Source organism: Camelus ferus, chromosome 36 (assembly GCF_009834535.1).
Source record: "Camelus ferus isolate YT-003-E chromosome 36, BCGSAC_Cfer_1.0, whole genome shotgun sequence".
In the NCBI taxonomy this organism is placed as follows: Eukaryota; Metazoa; Chordata; class Mammalia; order Artiodactyla; family Camelidae; genus Camelus; species Camelus ferus.
In genome coordinates this window covers 17652717-17668454 of record NC_045731.1, presented here as the reverse complement: position 1 = coordinate 17668454, position 15738 = coordinate 17652717, and positions in this window count along the sequence as shown.

The window sequence follows — 15738 nt, the reverse complement described above, 5'->3', positions numbered from 1 at the left end:
TAACCTAAGGGAATATCCAGGAGTCCAGTGGCAGTTCAAAAGCAAGGGTCTGATCCTTGCCTATTACATTTTTTAAGTACAGTAAGGTTAACTGTATACTAGGTCACTGTGGATAACTCAAGAGTTGCTTGGATATGTTATATGTAAGTTATATTTTCAAAAATTAGAAATATCATGAAAATCAATCAACCTTGGAGATCTATTTGGTATAATTTAATCTTTAATAATGTAGATTTAGATAGACCTTTTGTATATGTAACACTTATGAAAATAAGTTGGCATTATATAACTCCTTTGTAGATAAATGATTAAAAAATTTTTATCATTTGCTTCTTAAAAATAGAATATTAATTGCATAAAATATATTTTCCTTCAAATTCATACTTTTTTCCCTATACTATCTTGACTTGTTTAGATAAGTCAACCCATAGTCTGATTTATTTGAAACACTCAGTATTGCTTTTGTCTTTTGCTTTATTAGAGAACAAGAATTCTTTATTATTTTTAATAAAATACACTAGCAGGAAGCTATACTGGGATTGTTCCATTCACAGAGTCAAGCAATGATACCTGCTTTGTTAGATCAAGTGTCTAAGCCTCTCAACTTCCAAAAGATTACATGGACAAAGTTAAAAACGTCATAAATGATTGACTAACAAAGTTTAGTGTGTTCCTTGATTAAAAGTATAAATATGGGTCAGTCTTAAATTCAGAAGTAAAGCTCTTATGAATTATATGAGTTTTCTCCAAAATTCTTTAATTTGGGCTTTAAACCCTCCAGTAAAAAACTGGTTTGAAGGAAGAAGAAAGTCGAGAATAGATTCAATCCAAATTCTATGGGAATAAACAAAGCTAAATATTTCAGTCATTTTTTGAAGCAGAACAGGTATGTTTTCTGCACCATATGATTTTAATAGTATTCATCTGAATACACAGTTTAGACACCGTGAGACCACAAGCCAACAAACGAAATCTCAGGCAAAGCAAGAAAAACAGCTAAGGGGATTTTTATTGCAAAACTTCCCCAAATGGAAGTGTAATAGAGGAGAACAAATCTGACGCCATATTGGATCTGTTCATTTACTTTTAAGCACTGTGTCCTGTTTTCCAGGCTTAATCTTGATGGCTCTGCCCCTTTTGTAAAACAACGTTGCCTTTAGCCTGAAGGCTACAGGAGAGCATATTCTCGGGTCTCTGACCTTTAAGGATGTTAGCACTTCTGCACTTATGCAGAGATGGCAAGTTGCAAAATAGAGAATAACCTTTGTTTTGTTGGAGGTTTACAGGGACACCATAGCCTGACCCACATGGATGGCTGCAAGTACAAAGAATGCCTGCAGCAAAAAGTCTGCACAACCAACCACACCCCCTCCCCTTTTTAGTTTAAAAGGAGCCTGAATTCTGACTTGGGCAAGATGGTTCTCCAGGACATTAGTCCCCCATCTTCTTGGTCTGCCAGCTTTCTGAATAAAGTTACTATTCCTTGCCCCAAAACCTTGTCTCCTGATTTATTTATGTATCACTGTTGTGCGGTGAGCAGAACAAGTTTGGCCTCGGTAATAGAACCAGCTTTGTCATCCCCTCTGATGTGAAATCTCTCTGGGTGTTCACGTGCTTGCCTGGTGGTGGTGGTTGTGGTGGTGGTGGTAGGCAAAACTATTTCACTTCTCCTAGATTTCAATAGGCTAAAATTTTCTGCTATTTAAGTCAACTCTAGACTTTTACAGAATCACCTGCAGATGTGCTTCTGGAAACTACAAAAATTCCAACAATGAAAATAAGTCTGTTGTCTCCTGACAAGATAGTTTTTCTCAAAACTGAGCAGCTCTGAGAAACACTTCAGGAGTACAGATAGATGCAATGTGCTTCATTTCCCATGCTGTTCTGACACAATTTTCCACTTATATCAAAGTAAGTTAAAATCGGTCTTCAATAGCAGATGTTCTGGCATGATACAACAATGTCAATTCCACTTATCTATTGAGCCAGAGCAGCTTTAGAATAAATGATTTTATACCAAACTCCTGCTTGATGTCCTGTCTTCTCCCTGGTGGCTAATTCCTTCTTCTTTCTTCCTAAAAGTTCTCTTGTTATGGGAAGTTAGCCTTTACTGTGCACATTCAATTGTGAAGGCACAAATTAACTATGTGAGGGGATGACATACATATTTAATTCTTACTTATACATATATGCAAGCACACAGGACCTGTGTCTTGGAAGATGTCACTTCCTAATGTGGGCAAGAGGATGGTCTATAGTTCAATCAATGATCTAAAAGCAGTTTTCTAGGGTATAATAAAGCAATGCCTGAGTTATAAGACAGAACAACTCCTGGATATGAATCAGTGGCACCAATCAGTGGGTGCACATGTGTGCACGCACATGCCCATGCACACGGAGCAGCCTTGGAGACACTCCATCTGTGCTGATGAGCAAAGTCATGCTGGGGAGATGAGGAAAAAGTGCCTAATACTCTCAAACCAGGACACCTGAGTAATGGGTAATAGGAGTCAACTGAATTTTCTGGTTAGCTGAAGGTCAAACAAAAACACTTTTAGTTTTAAACATCGTTGCTAAAAATTTCCTTAAAGCACAGGAGCCTGTTTTCTTGCCTTGCTTAGTGTCATATGACTTATTAAACATGACAGATTCATACTTCTCTGACTGTGGAACGGGAAAGGCCTTGCTGTCATATTTCTGAACATTAGTCTATGTTTTGCAGCACAGTGGATACTGAAAATGGGGCAATTTGAGTGGATGGGAATGGACATAACCTAGCAGTCATTGACTGTGTGTGATTTTCCAACTTTCTCCAAAAAGTAGGGGTAGAAGGAAATCAGATAAATTGAGGGTTCTTGGGGTGGGGAGTCGGGTGGGCTGACAGCTGGGTGGTCCCAGGTAGCTTGTTTTACTGTGTAAAATTGTGACTATGATCCAGACAGTGACACATTGTCAAATTCTTGTGCCTGCAGCTTTGATACCTGGCCAAGTCTGTGCAGCCAATTTTATCGATGGTTCATAATGAAGATAACTAACATTCCCTGAGGACCAGGCTGTGTGACTTCCATGTATTGACTCACTGAATTCCCTAAGCACCCTTTGTGGTACATAACAGTCTTAAAATATGCAGCATGGAATTATTCTGTTTGCAGATGATAAAATGAAACTCTGAACTGTTGAAGCCTGGCCCGAAATCATGCAGATGGGAAGACGCCATGCTGGGAGCTAAGCTCGGGCCAGACTGCAGAACCTGAAGGACCCAGCAAGTCCCCTCACCCAGGAACCTGGCCAGCAGCCACTGCCAGGCCCTGTTCTGTCTCTATGAGTGCTCATAGGAAAATGCCAGGTACTCAGGGTCAATGTGACTTGGTTAAGAAATTCAAACTGGGATAGCCTTTTGTTGGGGACTGTAACCTGGGAGTGAAACTGGCAGTGAAGTGAGGGAGGAAGCAGCCCTGGTTGTAAGAATATTTCTAGGGAAGAAGGTGCCCTGATGGGCTGGCATGGGAATCGCTGTGGTTGTGAGCCCCCTGTTGCCCTGTGGGGATGGGGGCAGGGAAGGAGAGAGACTGTTCAGACTGATCATAGTCAATACAGTTTGTAAACAGCTGAGTTCTGTTCCCTCACAGCTCAGACACATGCAGGGAATGAGGATGCTTAGCTAATGACCAACAGTGGGTAGCAAAGGCCGAGTGGGGTGGGGAGGAGAGATGGGACAACCTTCTGGAAGAACCTCTGCCCCAGGGGACCAGGAAGGTAATGAATGACTGGGGAGGCACAAAGTGTTTATATGGCTTCATCAGGTAGTTCCTACTTTAAACTGATAGTGTGGAATATATGGTAAAATACGGTGGAATGACTGCTCTTATTTTAGGTTCTACAAACTCTTAAACGGGTAGATTTCTATCTCCATTATACAAGCACTGCTGGGTGACATTTATAGTCATGTGAGGATCAAAAGGGTGGGTACTTATTAATGCTATTACCATGCTTCTACTGAATTAACACTTCAGCAAAAGTACAATGGCCACGCTTCTTAACAACTGCCTCTGTAAGAGCCCTTGTAAGTCACAAATAATAATTATAAAGAAAATATATTAAAAATAATAACAAATACAGTTACAACAACTACATTGTTTATAATAATGATAGTGTTAGCAACTCCCTCTCATATTAAACAGTACCCAACACTGGGTTCCTTAGGAAGCAACGCCAATGCATTTTTGGACTTTTCAAGGTCTTCAGCCCGTGAAGCCTTTTTACTCACATTGGTCACCACAGCCAGAATTGCTGTTCCTTGCATGGTTGGCTGCCCCGCTGCGATGTTCTGGGCTTTTTCTGGCACCATGCAGCTATACTGGTTAGTCAAGTTTCCATGTATCCACTCTGATTTCCAATATATTGTTCCCCAGAGCCAACAGAGGGGCCACTGGAAAAGAGACCACAAATAAGGTGGTAACCCAAACTGCATACCTGTTGAAGTAATGGACACACATCATGGAGTGGTGGATGGATGGAAGGACAACATATATTCTTTTATCCTGTAAAGAGAGGCAAATGGTGAACTAAATCCCAAAGAGAAAAGACATTCATGGTAATAATAATGTTCAACAGTGAAAGAATCCAAACAAAAGACAAATATAAAATCTCTGGGAAGAAGAATAATTACAACCTGTTTCTTTCATGTATATACCCTTAGTAGGAATAACATACTTAAAAATCTTTAACCAACCATAGTTATTTGCTGGTGATAAACCTGGGAAACTTGAAGCATATTATTCACTCTCAGTGTTGAAATAATATAATCTTGGAAGATGATTTGTAATTGAGGATTAAAAAAAGAATATTGTGGATGTATCTAACAAGTTAAATGTAAATAAGAAATGTACCTTTGGGAAAGCTATGCATAGAGAACGTTGGAGGAAATACACTGAAAACAGGCAAGTGAGCAAGCTCCCTTGAGTCTGGGAAGGTGAGTGCAGCACATTCAGAGGGTCTATGAAGTTATTACAAGTCACAGAAAGGTATGCAATTAAAGCAAAATATCCTTCTTCAGGAATTTTTATCTTGATATTTCTATGGTCTGTACCACTTGTTGTCTGGGTTACCTGGGGTGGTCCCCAAAATATCCTTTCCCCCCAAAATATGGGCCTCCCCCCAAAAATAGTATCTTCCATTCTGCTGCCAGAATAACCAGATCTTCTTCAACATAAATATTATGCAATTCTCTTGCTTACAAATATTCCAATATATCCCTGTTTCTTTAAGGATACATTCAAGTCTAAGCACACAAGGCCCATCGTGACAGAGGCCTTGTGCACCTGATATTCCCACCTATGGATCCTTTGTTCTAGCCCTACTTGTTCTTCAGTCTGGCCAAGCTGCTTCATGCCATGTGCTCTTATATGTCTCTACCTCTCTGCATGAAGTGTCCACTCCCTCTACCACATATTAGAGAGCTAACTTCCTTTCTCCTTTCAAGATTCAGTTCAAATATTTCCAGCTCTAGGAAGTCCAATTTGTGTTCACCTGCTGAGCAATTCATCAACTACTCGCCAAGTCTCGCCTGGCCTGTGGAGTGCAGACACCAAGTTTTACCTGTCTTCGTCTCCCCAGCAGTTGATACAGTGTTTGGCATAGCAGGTGCTCAGTGTTTGTTGGATGGATAAACGAATGAATCAGTAAAGAGATAAAAGGTCTACAATCCCCCCCAGTTACTCAGCTGCCATTTTGGGAAGTTCATTTTGCGGAGTTAAGGAAATGTCGTGCAGGTGGTGGGCAGACAGAACAGAGGTGAGGGCGTGGGGGAGTCAGACCTGGTCCTGTAGAGCACAGGAGTGGCGTGGGTGGGATTGCACTGGAGAGAGAGGGAATGAAGGGGGCGGGTGCAAGGAGATGTTGAAGAACAACTGATATTAAATGCAGTAAATTAAATGGAGGATATAATATATGAAGGGAAGATCAAGTTAACACAGCAAGGGTGGAAGAGGCAGTACCAGAGACGAAGAGCTCTCACTTCATCACTCACTGCTTTTCACTTATGGCACCCGCCCTCTGGGAAGGCAGTGCCAAATTCTTGAGAGACTGGTGTTCGTGCTGTGGGTGCTCTAAGTACAAAACGGTATCTATGGCTTCCAGATTTTAAGACTGATAGATCATTTCTCTTATGTCCCATGTCTGAGTTCTCAGACAGCAGGATCACTCGCTGGTGGGGGGAGAGCTATTGTAGTTAACAACTCAGGGTTACTCTAATAATCTCAAAGGACAGTGGGGAATTCACTAAAAGAAGTAAAAGAGAAATTTCACTCAGAAAAAAACATATGCCATATAGAACCTTGTGGGGGCCTTGGGGGCAATGTTACCGCCAACTCAACTAGCAGTTGTATGTGAATGTGTTGAAACTCCAAGCTCAAGTCACTTAAACACGTATGAGAACCAGGGTCCAGGCTGTGGTGCTCCAGACATGGACGGGAAGGTGAAAAGCCTGACTACTGCCTCCGACAGGATCAGTCCAGCCGGGGAGCACAATGGACATGGACACAATCAAGCACCATCAAGACAAGAATCAACTGCAATTCATGCCTAGAGAGGAGAGCAGAAAATCTCTAAAAAGTGGAGGGTTTCCTGCCAAGGCTTGGCAAGAGTCCTTCCAGGCAGAAAAGCAGAGAAAGGTACTTCAGGCGAAGGAGAATAGGGTTGGTGGCTGGGTGCGAGGCATAACGAAGCACGGGTGGAGGGCTCCAGGGTCATCTGTCAGAAGCTGTTCCCCTTCAGCAGCTAAGAGGCATAACTAAAAAGGCAGGTGGGGTGTCATTAATGATCATGGGGAAAACTGGGAGGAGGAAACTGAGGTCAGGGGATCACCACCAAAGGCATTTTATTTTAGAGGAACAAAAATAATTCAAAAAGCACTTGGAAATTCTATCTCCCATGAACGAAAAGAACACAAAATAAGTTTCATCCAGTGTTGAATACAGAATAACAGACTGCCTACTCTCAGAAATGGATTGAATTTTCTAATTCGTTAGGGATTATTTAGATAATAGGAAAATGAATAAATCTGAAAAATCTCTCTAGAATAGCTGTTATTCCATCCTGTTTTGCAGGGTAGGGGGAGGCTGAATTATTTGGTATTTTAATGAGACTATAAAGTTCTAAAAGTCCTATCAATTTCTCCCGAAATTGTACAACTTTTCCTTTCAATGACCTTTATTTGACTTAACTAGAACAATAACTTTTTTCCAAGGTTTTTTCCATGTGTGTTAAAATACCAAATGATATGCTGTCCCCAGAATGTTGTTGTTATTATTAATGTTGATAATAGCCCCAATAAGACATATTTGCAATTATGACTCATTTTGGAATAGTAGGTCATTAGCTTATAGTCCTTTTGAAAATAAGCAGAATAAACGAACATAACTTCTACACCAGGGACTGCAGCTGCACCCGTTAAGGAAACCAGTCATGAAACACAACAAAAGCAAAGATGAAACTCAAATCAGACACCAGGTCACAAAGCATAACTGACTGAAGATGCCACAAGATGACCTTTCACTCACCGAGGGAACCAGATGCGTTTCCATGTATAACATATATTTTTAACAGCAATTATTTTATATATAGAATGTAATTTAGGAAAAAAAAAAACCTCCCTCTATCTGTAGACTTATAAACAGGAAGCACAAAGGTGTGCCTTTGCAGACATGAACATGCATGCATAAATGCAAAGCCTATTGACCAAAATCTTTTCCTGTCTCCTAAGCTTAAAAAAAAAACAACTAATTTAAGGCAGTGGTGAGCTGAAAGGGCTTAGAAACAAAACGTGCACATCATCAGCCTTCTGGTAGATAAAAGTGCTCCATGCATAATAGAAAAGTTGATGTTTCCCATGGAAATCTATTTTGAGATGCAACCATTTAAAGGCAACCGAGAGCTCAAAACCAAGTTCAACCAAAGAGAAACAGAGCCCAAGCAAATGTACAGAAATGGACAAAGACATTGGAGAAGGAGGGGACCTGTGCTCAACCAACACCCCAGATCAGCAAATTCATCCTGAATTCAAGCCAGTGATGTGCTAGGTCACTCAAGGAATCAGGCAGAAACCATCAGCCAGAAGAAATAGGAACAATGTCAAAGGCAGGTGTGAGATGTGGAAGGGGTGACCCTGTGACCCTTGCTGCCATGAGGCAGGACGCTCTTGCGGGCTTTCTGCACAGGCTGGAGGGCTCACATGACTCTGTTTAGAAGGAGATCAGCCAACAGCTGTGCCACACGGGCTGCAGCCCTAGCTGACTCACATCTAGTAACGGTTCTGAGTTCATCCTTAGACGACACGACCAGAAGGATCTGAGAATCAATGGTGGAGACGTACCTGAATGAGTATTCCATTTCATTCCTTGGCAGTAAATCTTCAGCTTTGTACAACATAAACATTGATAAAGATACACACAGGCACACTGTTTGAAAGCCTGACTGCATAATTGCATCAAATGGAGAAAAGCGGGCTCTGTTTCGGTATGATAGGTCATTGTTTGGCTCGGTAACCAATGCTTCTGAGACCCCAAGCATATTCTAGTATAGCCGACAGCACCGAAATCTCCACTGATGACTTGCTCATTTCAAGGTATTCATAAAATAACCCCAGATTGCCCATGGGATACAGATGGTTGTCCCGTTCCCATCATGGGGTGGTCTGTTCTGCTCCCAAAACTGTGGCACCATTAGATTCATGACCCAGCTGCCAAACAGATCAAATTATAAGGCAGGATATTATCAGACCAAGGTCATAAAAGTATTGTTGACATTTCAAGCTGGACACATCATCTTCCCAAGAATTTACTTTCTTGTTTTCAGGATACATTTCTTATTATTGCTGTCTCCCTACCCCCAAATATTGTGAAAACTAGTCCTGAATACATACCTTGGGTTTACTAAAATTGTAACGACTGCTACTTTATCTCCTAACTCCTTTTCAGTGGGCATTTTAGCTTTTAGAAGATACCTTCCCTCATTTGTCTTTTTCCCCCCATTTCTCTGCTATTATCCACCATGGCCTTTCCAGTCTGAAAATCGTCAGAGAAAATAAGTAAAAGAAAGAAATACAGGGTCTGTGAGCTGGTGGTAAGTGCTGCAGGGAAAATAAAGGAGGGCGAGGAATGTGTGGGAGGGAGGAGTGGGGATGGGGCCGTGACCTTTGAATAAGGCAAAGACGGAGGGAAGGGCCAGGCAGAGGAGGGGCAGAGGGAACGGTGATCACAGGCCTGGAGGTCCCTCACGCTGGACAGACAGCATGGAGGCTGGTGTAGGCCAGAGTGAATAGGAAATAAGTGGTGGTTTTGGGGGTGGAGCCTAAGGGACTGCAGTGAGGATGTGGGCATTTTTCCCTCTGAAGGAATTGCGGAGCCATGGAGGGTCACCGAGCAGGAAAGTGATACTCTAACGTTAGATCAAACAGGTCCAAGACACTAATTTAAGCTGAAGAAATCAAGGGCCAAAGAAGTGACATGCCGCCTCTAAGTCAGTGCAGAGCTTGAAAGAAACACAGCCTCGACTCACAGCCCAGTGCTCTGCCTCCTCCTGGATGCTGTCCCACAGAGCTGTCTCTAAGGTTATCTTTTTTCCTCACTCAGAGGCTTGTGGGCCAACTGAATGCTTCCCCCTTTTTCAAATGGCAATTTGTCCTGAAAGGAATTCGGAGTTGGCAGTGAAACAAGGCATGGACCTGTAGCCTACAGAGCTATTGTCCCTGAAAGCAACAGCTGGCGTGTGGCTTACTCGTGGAGCTCAGCAGAAGAGACAGAGCAACAACAGACAACTTAGCATCTGGCGGAGCTTCGGCTGACTGCACTGCACGTTTGGATGGATTTCAAATTTGGACAGTGAGGCGGCTTCACACGAAAGGCAGGTGTATACATCATACATGCCCACACATCTGTATGCACACACACGTGGACACACACAGAGTATATGATGTGACTTGTAAAGAGCTGCCCCTGCTAGGATTCCCACTGCCTCTGATCTCAGCATTAACCTTTCCCTGGCCATGCTCCCAGGTTTGCTACGAGATTTCTTTGCAATGGAACATGCCCTTCGCTTCACAAACTTTCCCCACTTCTTTCAATGACATTAGGGGAAGAGCAGGGAGCTCTGGGAAGGGGTGGGGATATGGACTCGAGATACCCCTGAATCTGAATCCACACTTCATGGCTTATTTGTTATTTAACTTTATTTACATTCAAAATGCAATTGTTGCAGATCTCAGAAGTTGATTTACACTCACTGCTGTGGCAGAATGTTGTGGTCAGTAGACCCACCACTGGATCCTCTTATTCAACACGTCCTTCCAATAATTCAGATAATACTGTATCACAAATGCCCATTTCTATATTTTGATATCTGCTTTTCAGTATAATTATCTTCCTTCTTTATTCTCTAAATCTTATGATTTTTAAACATTTTTCTGAGAAGTGTTCCACAGGCACTTTACATATGATAAGTTGATAAAGAGATCCTGGAGATCAAAACCACATTTAAATCCTGAGATAAACTCAACTGTGCTGTATACATGGCTAGTTTTAGTCTGCTTCCTTTGTTACTTTGTTTAGTAATTTTTGTTTCAAACAACAAGGTCCTACTGTATAGCACAGGGAACTACATTCAATAACTTTTAATAGCCTATAGTGGAAAAGTATATGACAAGGAATATATATATATATATATATATATATATATATATATATATATATATATATATGTATGTATATATGAATCACTATACTGCTGTACATCAAGAATTAACACAATATTGTACACCAACTATACTTTCAACAAAAAAAGTTGAAATAAAATTGGGAGATGAAACTTCCACTGCCCAGGCTGCTGTCAGGATGAAACTATACAAAGCAGGCCAGGTATTAGCAACCCCCCTAACACATCAAAACCCCATATGGGATCTTCTTTTTGAGCAACACAGGCTAACATGCTGTGGTCACATGTAAATAAGGTTGATGTCACTTAGACCCTTGGCTTGGGAACGCCGTGGCCACAGGGGTGGGGGTCACTGCAGCACTTATGAGAATGACGGGGACAGCCTGCTCCTGACGCCGCTCCCCAGGCCGCAGCCCAGAGCACTGCAGTCAGGTCCGGCCGGGAACGCGCAGCTCCACAGCCACTCGGAGCCCTGCGGTGCGGGTGGAGCTGGGACCGCGCTCGTCCATCACACTTCCTGGCACCCAGACTCGGGAGTCTCCTGGGGAATTTTTCTCTGCCTCATAATTCCTGTCTCAGCCTCTTATGGAATCCGGTCCATGCCCCACGGAACCAGGGCTTTAACCCTCCGGGACCAAAATCCATCACGGTTTGGATCCAGGAAGTAACTTCCATGTTAACTCACCTGGTGCTCCCTTCTTGTGCTGAACTGCCCTCCCCCGTCGATGGCATTAGGTCGTATTAGCAGTCCCGACTTGCTTGTCCTTAGCTAAGGCTCTGAGCCTCTTGATCAGTCTTCCTGAGTGGAGCCACTCATCTGTGGCAGAAAAGCTTGGGCTGTCGTCTACCCATCATTGTCCTCGGTCTTTTGGGTTTTCTGTTGGTTTATGGTTCTCATGCAGGGATACCAATTTGCACATGAGAAGCACCTGTAGACATTCTAAAAAATACAGACACTGGATCCTCCCCACTCTCCAGCCAAGGCTGGAAGCTTTCTCCCTCTAGCAGGGGTTACACGATCATTTGCTTGGGAATTGACCACACATATTGGCATAATCATGGTAAATTGCCCTTTACTCAGTGCTTCCCACGTGGCATTTTCTACTTCATGTTGTCTTTGTACGTTCATTATCACATTTAATCCCTGAATTATAGATAATCACCATTTCTGTTGAGGACACTCCTACTTGCTAATCTTGAATACAAGTATCTTTGATTCTCTTAATCTATTTCATTCCTGAGTTTCCTGTTCCTGGATTTAAAGAGTGAATTATGGACACATGTATTTAAGATTCTCTTATTATATCTATCTGACTCATCCTCTAACCAAATCATATCTGGAGAAGAGAGATTTTCTCTTTTAAACATTTGTTTTTTCTTATTATATAGAAGTGTACACACGGTGGAAAATGTAGAAAGCATATAAAGTAAGAAAATTACAGCCATACATTATCTAAACACCAAAGGACAATACTATGTCATGTTGGGCATTTAACCATTTTTCTTAATATTTTATCATAAAATTTCTCCTAGGGCAAGTTACTTAACCCTGGAATTGTACTAGACTTTTGTCAAGTACAGAATAACATTCACAGAAATGACCCCAACTATCAAAATAGTATGTGAGGCTGGGAAGGCCATAGGGCACTCAGCTTATTCTCTGAGTCCTACAAAGAATGCTGTTAATTCACTGATGTTACGCATTCGATGCCTGTGAGTCACTCCTCACTCAGCTGGCTCGGACTGAGACCTACTTATACCAGGTGCCGATCCAAGTGCTGGGGAGACCCCAGAGGGAGCCTGGATCACAGCATCACTGTCCTTCTTCATTTGCTTCCAGAATCCTACTCAAGAACCCCACATGGGATTGGGGGGTGGAGGCAGGTGAGATATGGTGAAAATTCATTTCATTATGTTCCTTTAGACATATTTAAGATAGCATGAAAATAGTCAGCTAACTTTGATAAGTTTTCTTTTCCCTTCCCTATGTATTTTTGAGGATGGGTATAGTATTGGTGCAGCAACAGTAATTGATAGATCTTTGGTATGTTAGGATTTTATATGAAAAATTAAGAAGGAAACTGGCACCTTATACAAAGAGAAGAGGCAGTGAGGAAAACACAAGCCACCCTCGAAATTGGCTACAATTCAGAATTCCTGGTTTTCAAAAAAGGGAAAAATAATTCAAAATATATTCCCTAAATATTTTAGCCCAGACTAGAAATACATGTAGGCAAAGTTCAGCTCACTGGAACCTACAACAATGTGCTTACTTAAGCGAAGGTATAAACAGACCACAGATACTATAATGCATCCTTTACTTTAAACTAGTTCATGTGAGCAAGTTTCATTTCACATGAATTGCTCAGAACCAATTTAGGAAATATATCCTTCTTGATTGGTAAAAATAGCTCACTGATAACCAGATTCAACAAAATTTATTGTTAAATAATTTACCTATTTCCTTCAGGAAATGCTTTTGAGTAATCTGGGTTAAGTATTTCCTCTATCTGATCTATTTCTTTTCACAGAGAAAAGTAGTATTATTTGCACATGAGCTACTTTTACTCCTCTGGAAAAATCTGACTGTGAGCTCAGGGTAAGAGTTGTCTACTGCACAGTAGGGAAAAAAAAAGATTCATTTCACAGCGAAGATCAGAATCTTTTTTTGAGGGGCGTGGTGAGCTGGGGGACAAGGGAAATGCCTTTGTTTAGAGTCAGACCACAGTAATTCCATCCTGAAGCTGAAAGATGAAGACCTTGTGAAGAAATGTGGAAGGACACACTGACACCCAAAGGTGTTCACTCTGCAAAAACAGAAGAGGAAAGAGAAAAGAATTTAACTGCTCTATAAAGAGAATGGACAGAAACTTGGTAATAAGGGAGAGTGAAGGAAGGTTAGGGAAGGGAGGAGAAAACAATGAAAGGGACGTGGATGCTGGTGGACAGAATAGCAGGTTTCTGGAGCCTACAATGAAAGGATGATAAGAAAAAAAGTAAGTTTAAAAAAAGTTACAATAGTTTAAAATAGTTTAATAATTAAAAAATGAAGTTAAAGAAATAAATTTTTTATAGTGGCATGGAAGACTTTAAAATGATGGAGGTTTTTTTATTTCAAAATTCAAGTTGTTTGAGTTTCTCCTCCATGCTCCATCAGTAGAGAACAGAACAAAACTCAAAGCCAGAAATTATCTTAAAAGGTTAGTGTGGTAACAGAAAAATGGTCCCCTGCCAAAGATGTCCATGTCCTAATCCCCAGAACATATGAAGAGGTCAGGTTCCCTGGCAAAGGGGGGCTATGTTTGCAGATGTGGTTAAGGTTGCTAACCAGCCGACTCTAAGAGAGACAAGCTGGATTATAGAGGTGGACCAGTGTAATCACCAGGGTCGTTAAGGAGGAGAGGGGAGGCAGAAGAGGGGAGAGAAGAGAGGAGATGTGACCACAGAATCAGATTCAGAGGCACACAACCATGCCAACCTTGAGAGAGAGAAAAGAGGTCACAGGCCAAGAGACGCAGGTGGCCTCTGGAAGCCAGAAGAGGCAAAGATACAGGTTCGCCTGGGGCCTTCAGAACAGCCTGCCAACACTTGACTTCAGCAGACTTCTGCATTCAAGAAACTTACGAGTTTAATATGTGTTGTTTAGTGGACACTTTTTCTTTTTTCTTCCTACTACCATGCCGTTTGGGATACCTGTTACAGCAGCAACAGAAAGCGAATACAGTAAGCTTCTTGAAATGTGCAGAAATTGCAGATAAAACTGGACTGTCCACTTTGATATGGGATTGGGCTTATGTGAAAATCAAATGACAGTGTGACCTTAGCTAACATCTGCTTTTCTCATTTTTAGGAAGAGAACAGTAAGTTAAAACCTCTGTAGTTATTATTTTAGACAAGTGTCTCTTAAAACATTATGTAACCCTGTGCCTTAGGACCCTGTGCCTCTGTTCTTAGAAGAACATGATTCAGAGATAGGGTCTATATCTGAGACCCACAGTGATCTCTTATTGGCAATGAGAACTTGGGCAAATCACTTACCCTCTTTAAGCCACAGATCTCATTTGCAAAGGAGATAAGAATAAGGATTGTTTGGGGGATTAAATTATATACAGACACATGCACACACACACTATATGTACAACACTTAATACAGTGACTATCACATACTAGGCACTCACAAATTCCTGTTATGGATTTTTAATGCATGTATTAAAGAGGAGAAAGTCGTGGGAATTGTGGGAAAACTTAGTTCACGGCCCCAACAAGGGCCATCTCTCAAAGGGCTCTGATCAGTCAGTCCCCAGTGATGGGCTAATAAGCAGAACTATAGCACTTGGGGATTTAAGTTAAACATAAAAAGGAGGTATTTAAGCATAATTATTAAACAGCAGGTACGTTTACACTGTTGGCTGGATCATCTATCTGGAGACCTTTAATAAGCAGAGAGTCTCCCATGTTTTAGAGATGGGCACGCAGGAAAATGACGTGGATGGGTGGGCCGTTCTCACCCCAAGATCGCGTGACTTAGTACTTACGGAAGTAACACCTCTTGTATGTTATTCCAGATGGACTGTCCTCCCATGATTATTGTCAGCTGTGTCATCAGTTCAAGGAGACAGCCACCTGGGTCACAGTGGAATATTAGAAAGAATATCTCATTTAAATTTTAGATAGTCTAACATGAAATAAGTCATTATTTTATGGCTAAAAAATCTAAGGAACAGAGAGTAAAGACACTCTTCATTGGGCAACTAAGAGAAAACATGAAACGGTTAGACTGTCAGAACACAAAGCTGTATTCACACGTCTTCATTTCTGTATTTTCACAGCCAATACACCGGATCTCCCGGATGAGTCACAAATCTGCCCTAAAGAATGTGATGTAGAAACACGAGGAGTAGTAGTTGACAAACTGGAACAAGAACACCTTCATGGTTAGGCTGTTTCTCATAGTCAGTCTGGTCCTTGGGGGCTCTGCGCTAGAATAAAGAAAATTTTAAGTCTGTTTAAACTGTGAACGGGTTTAGATCC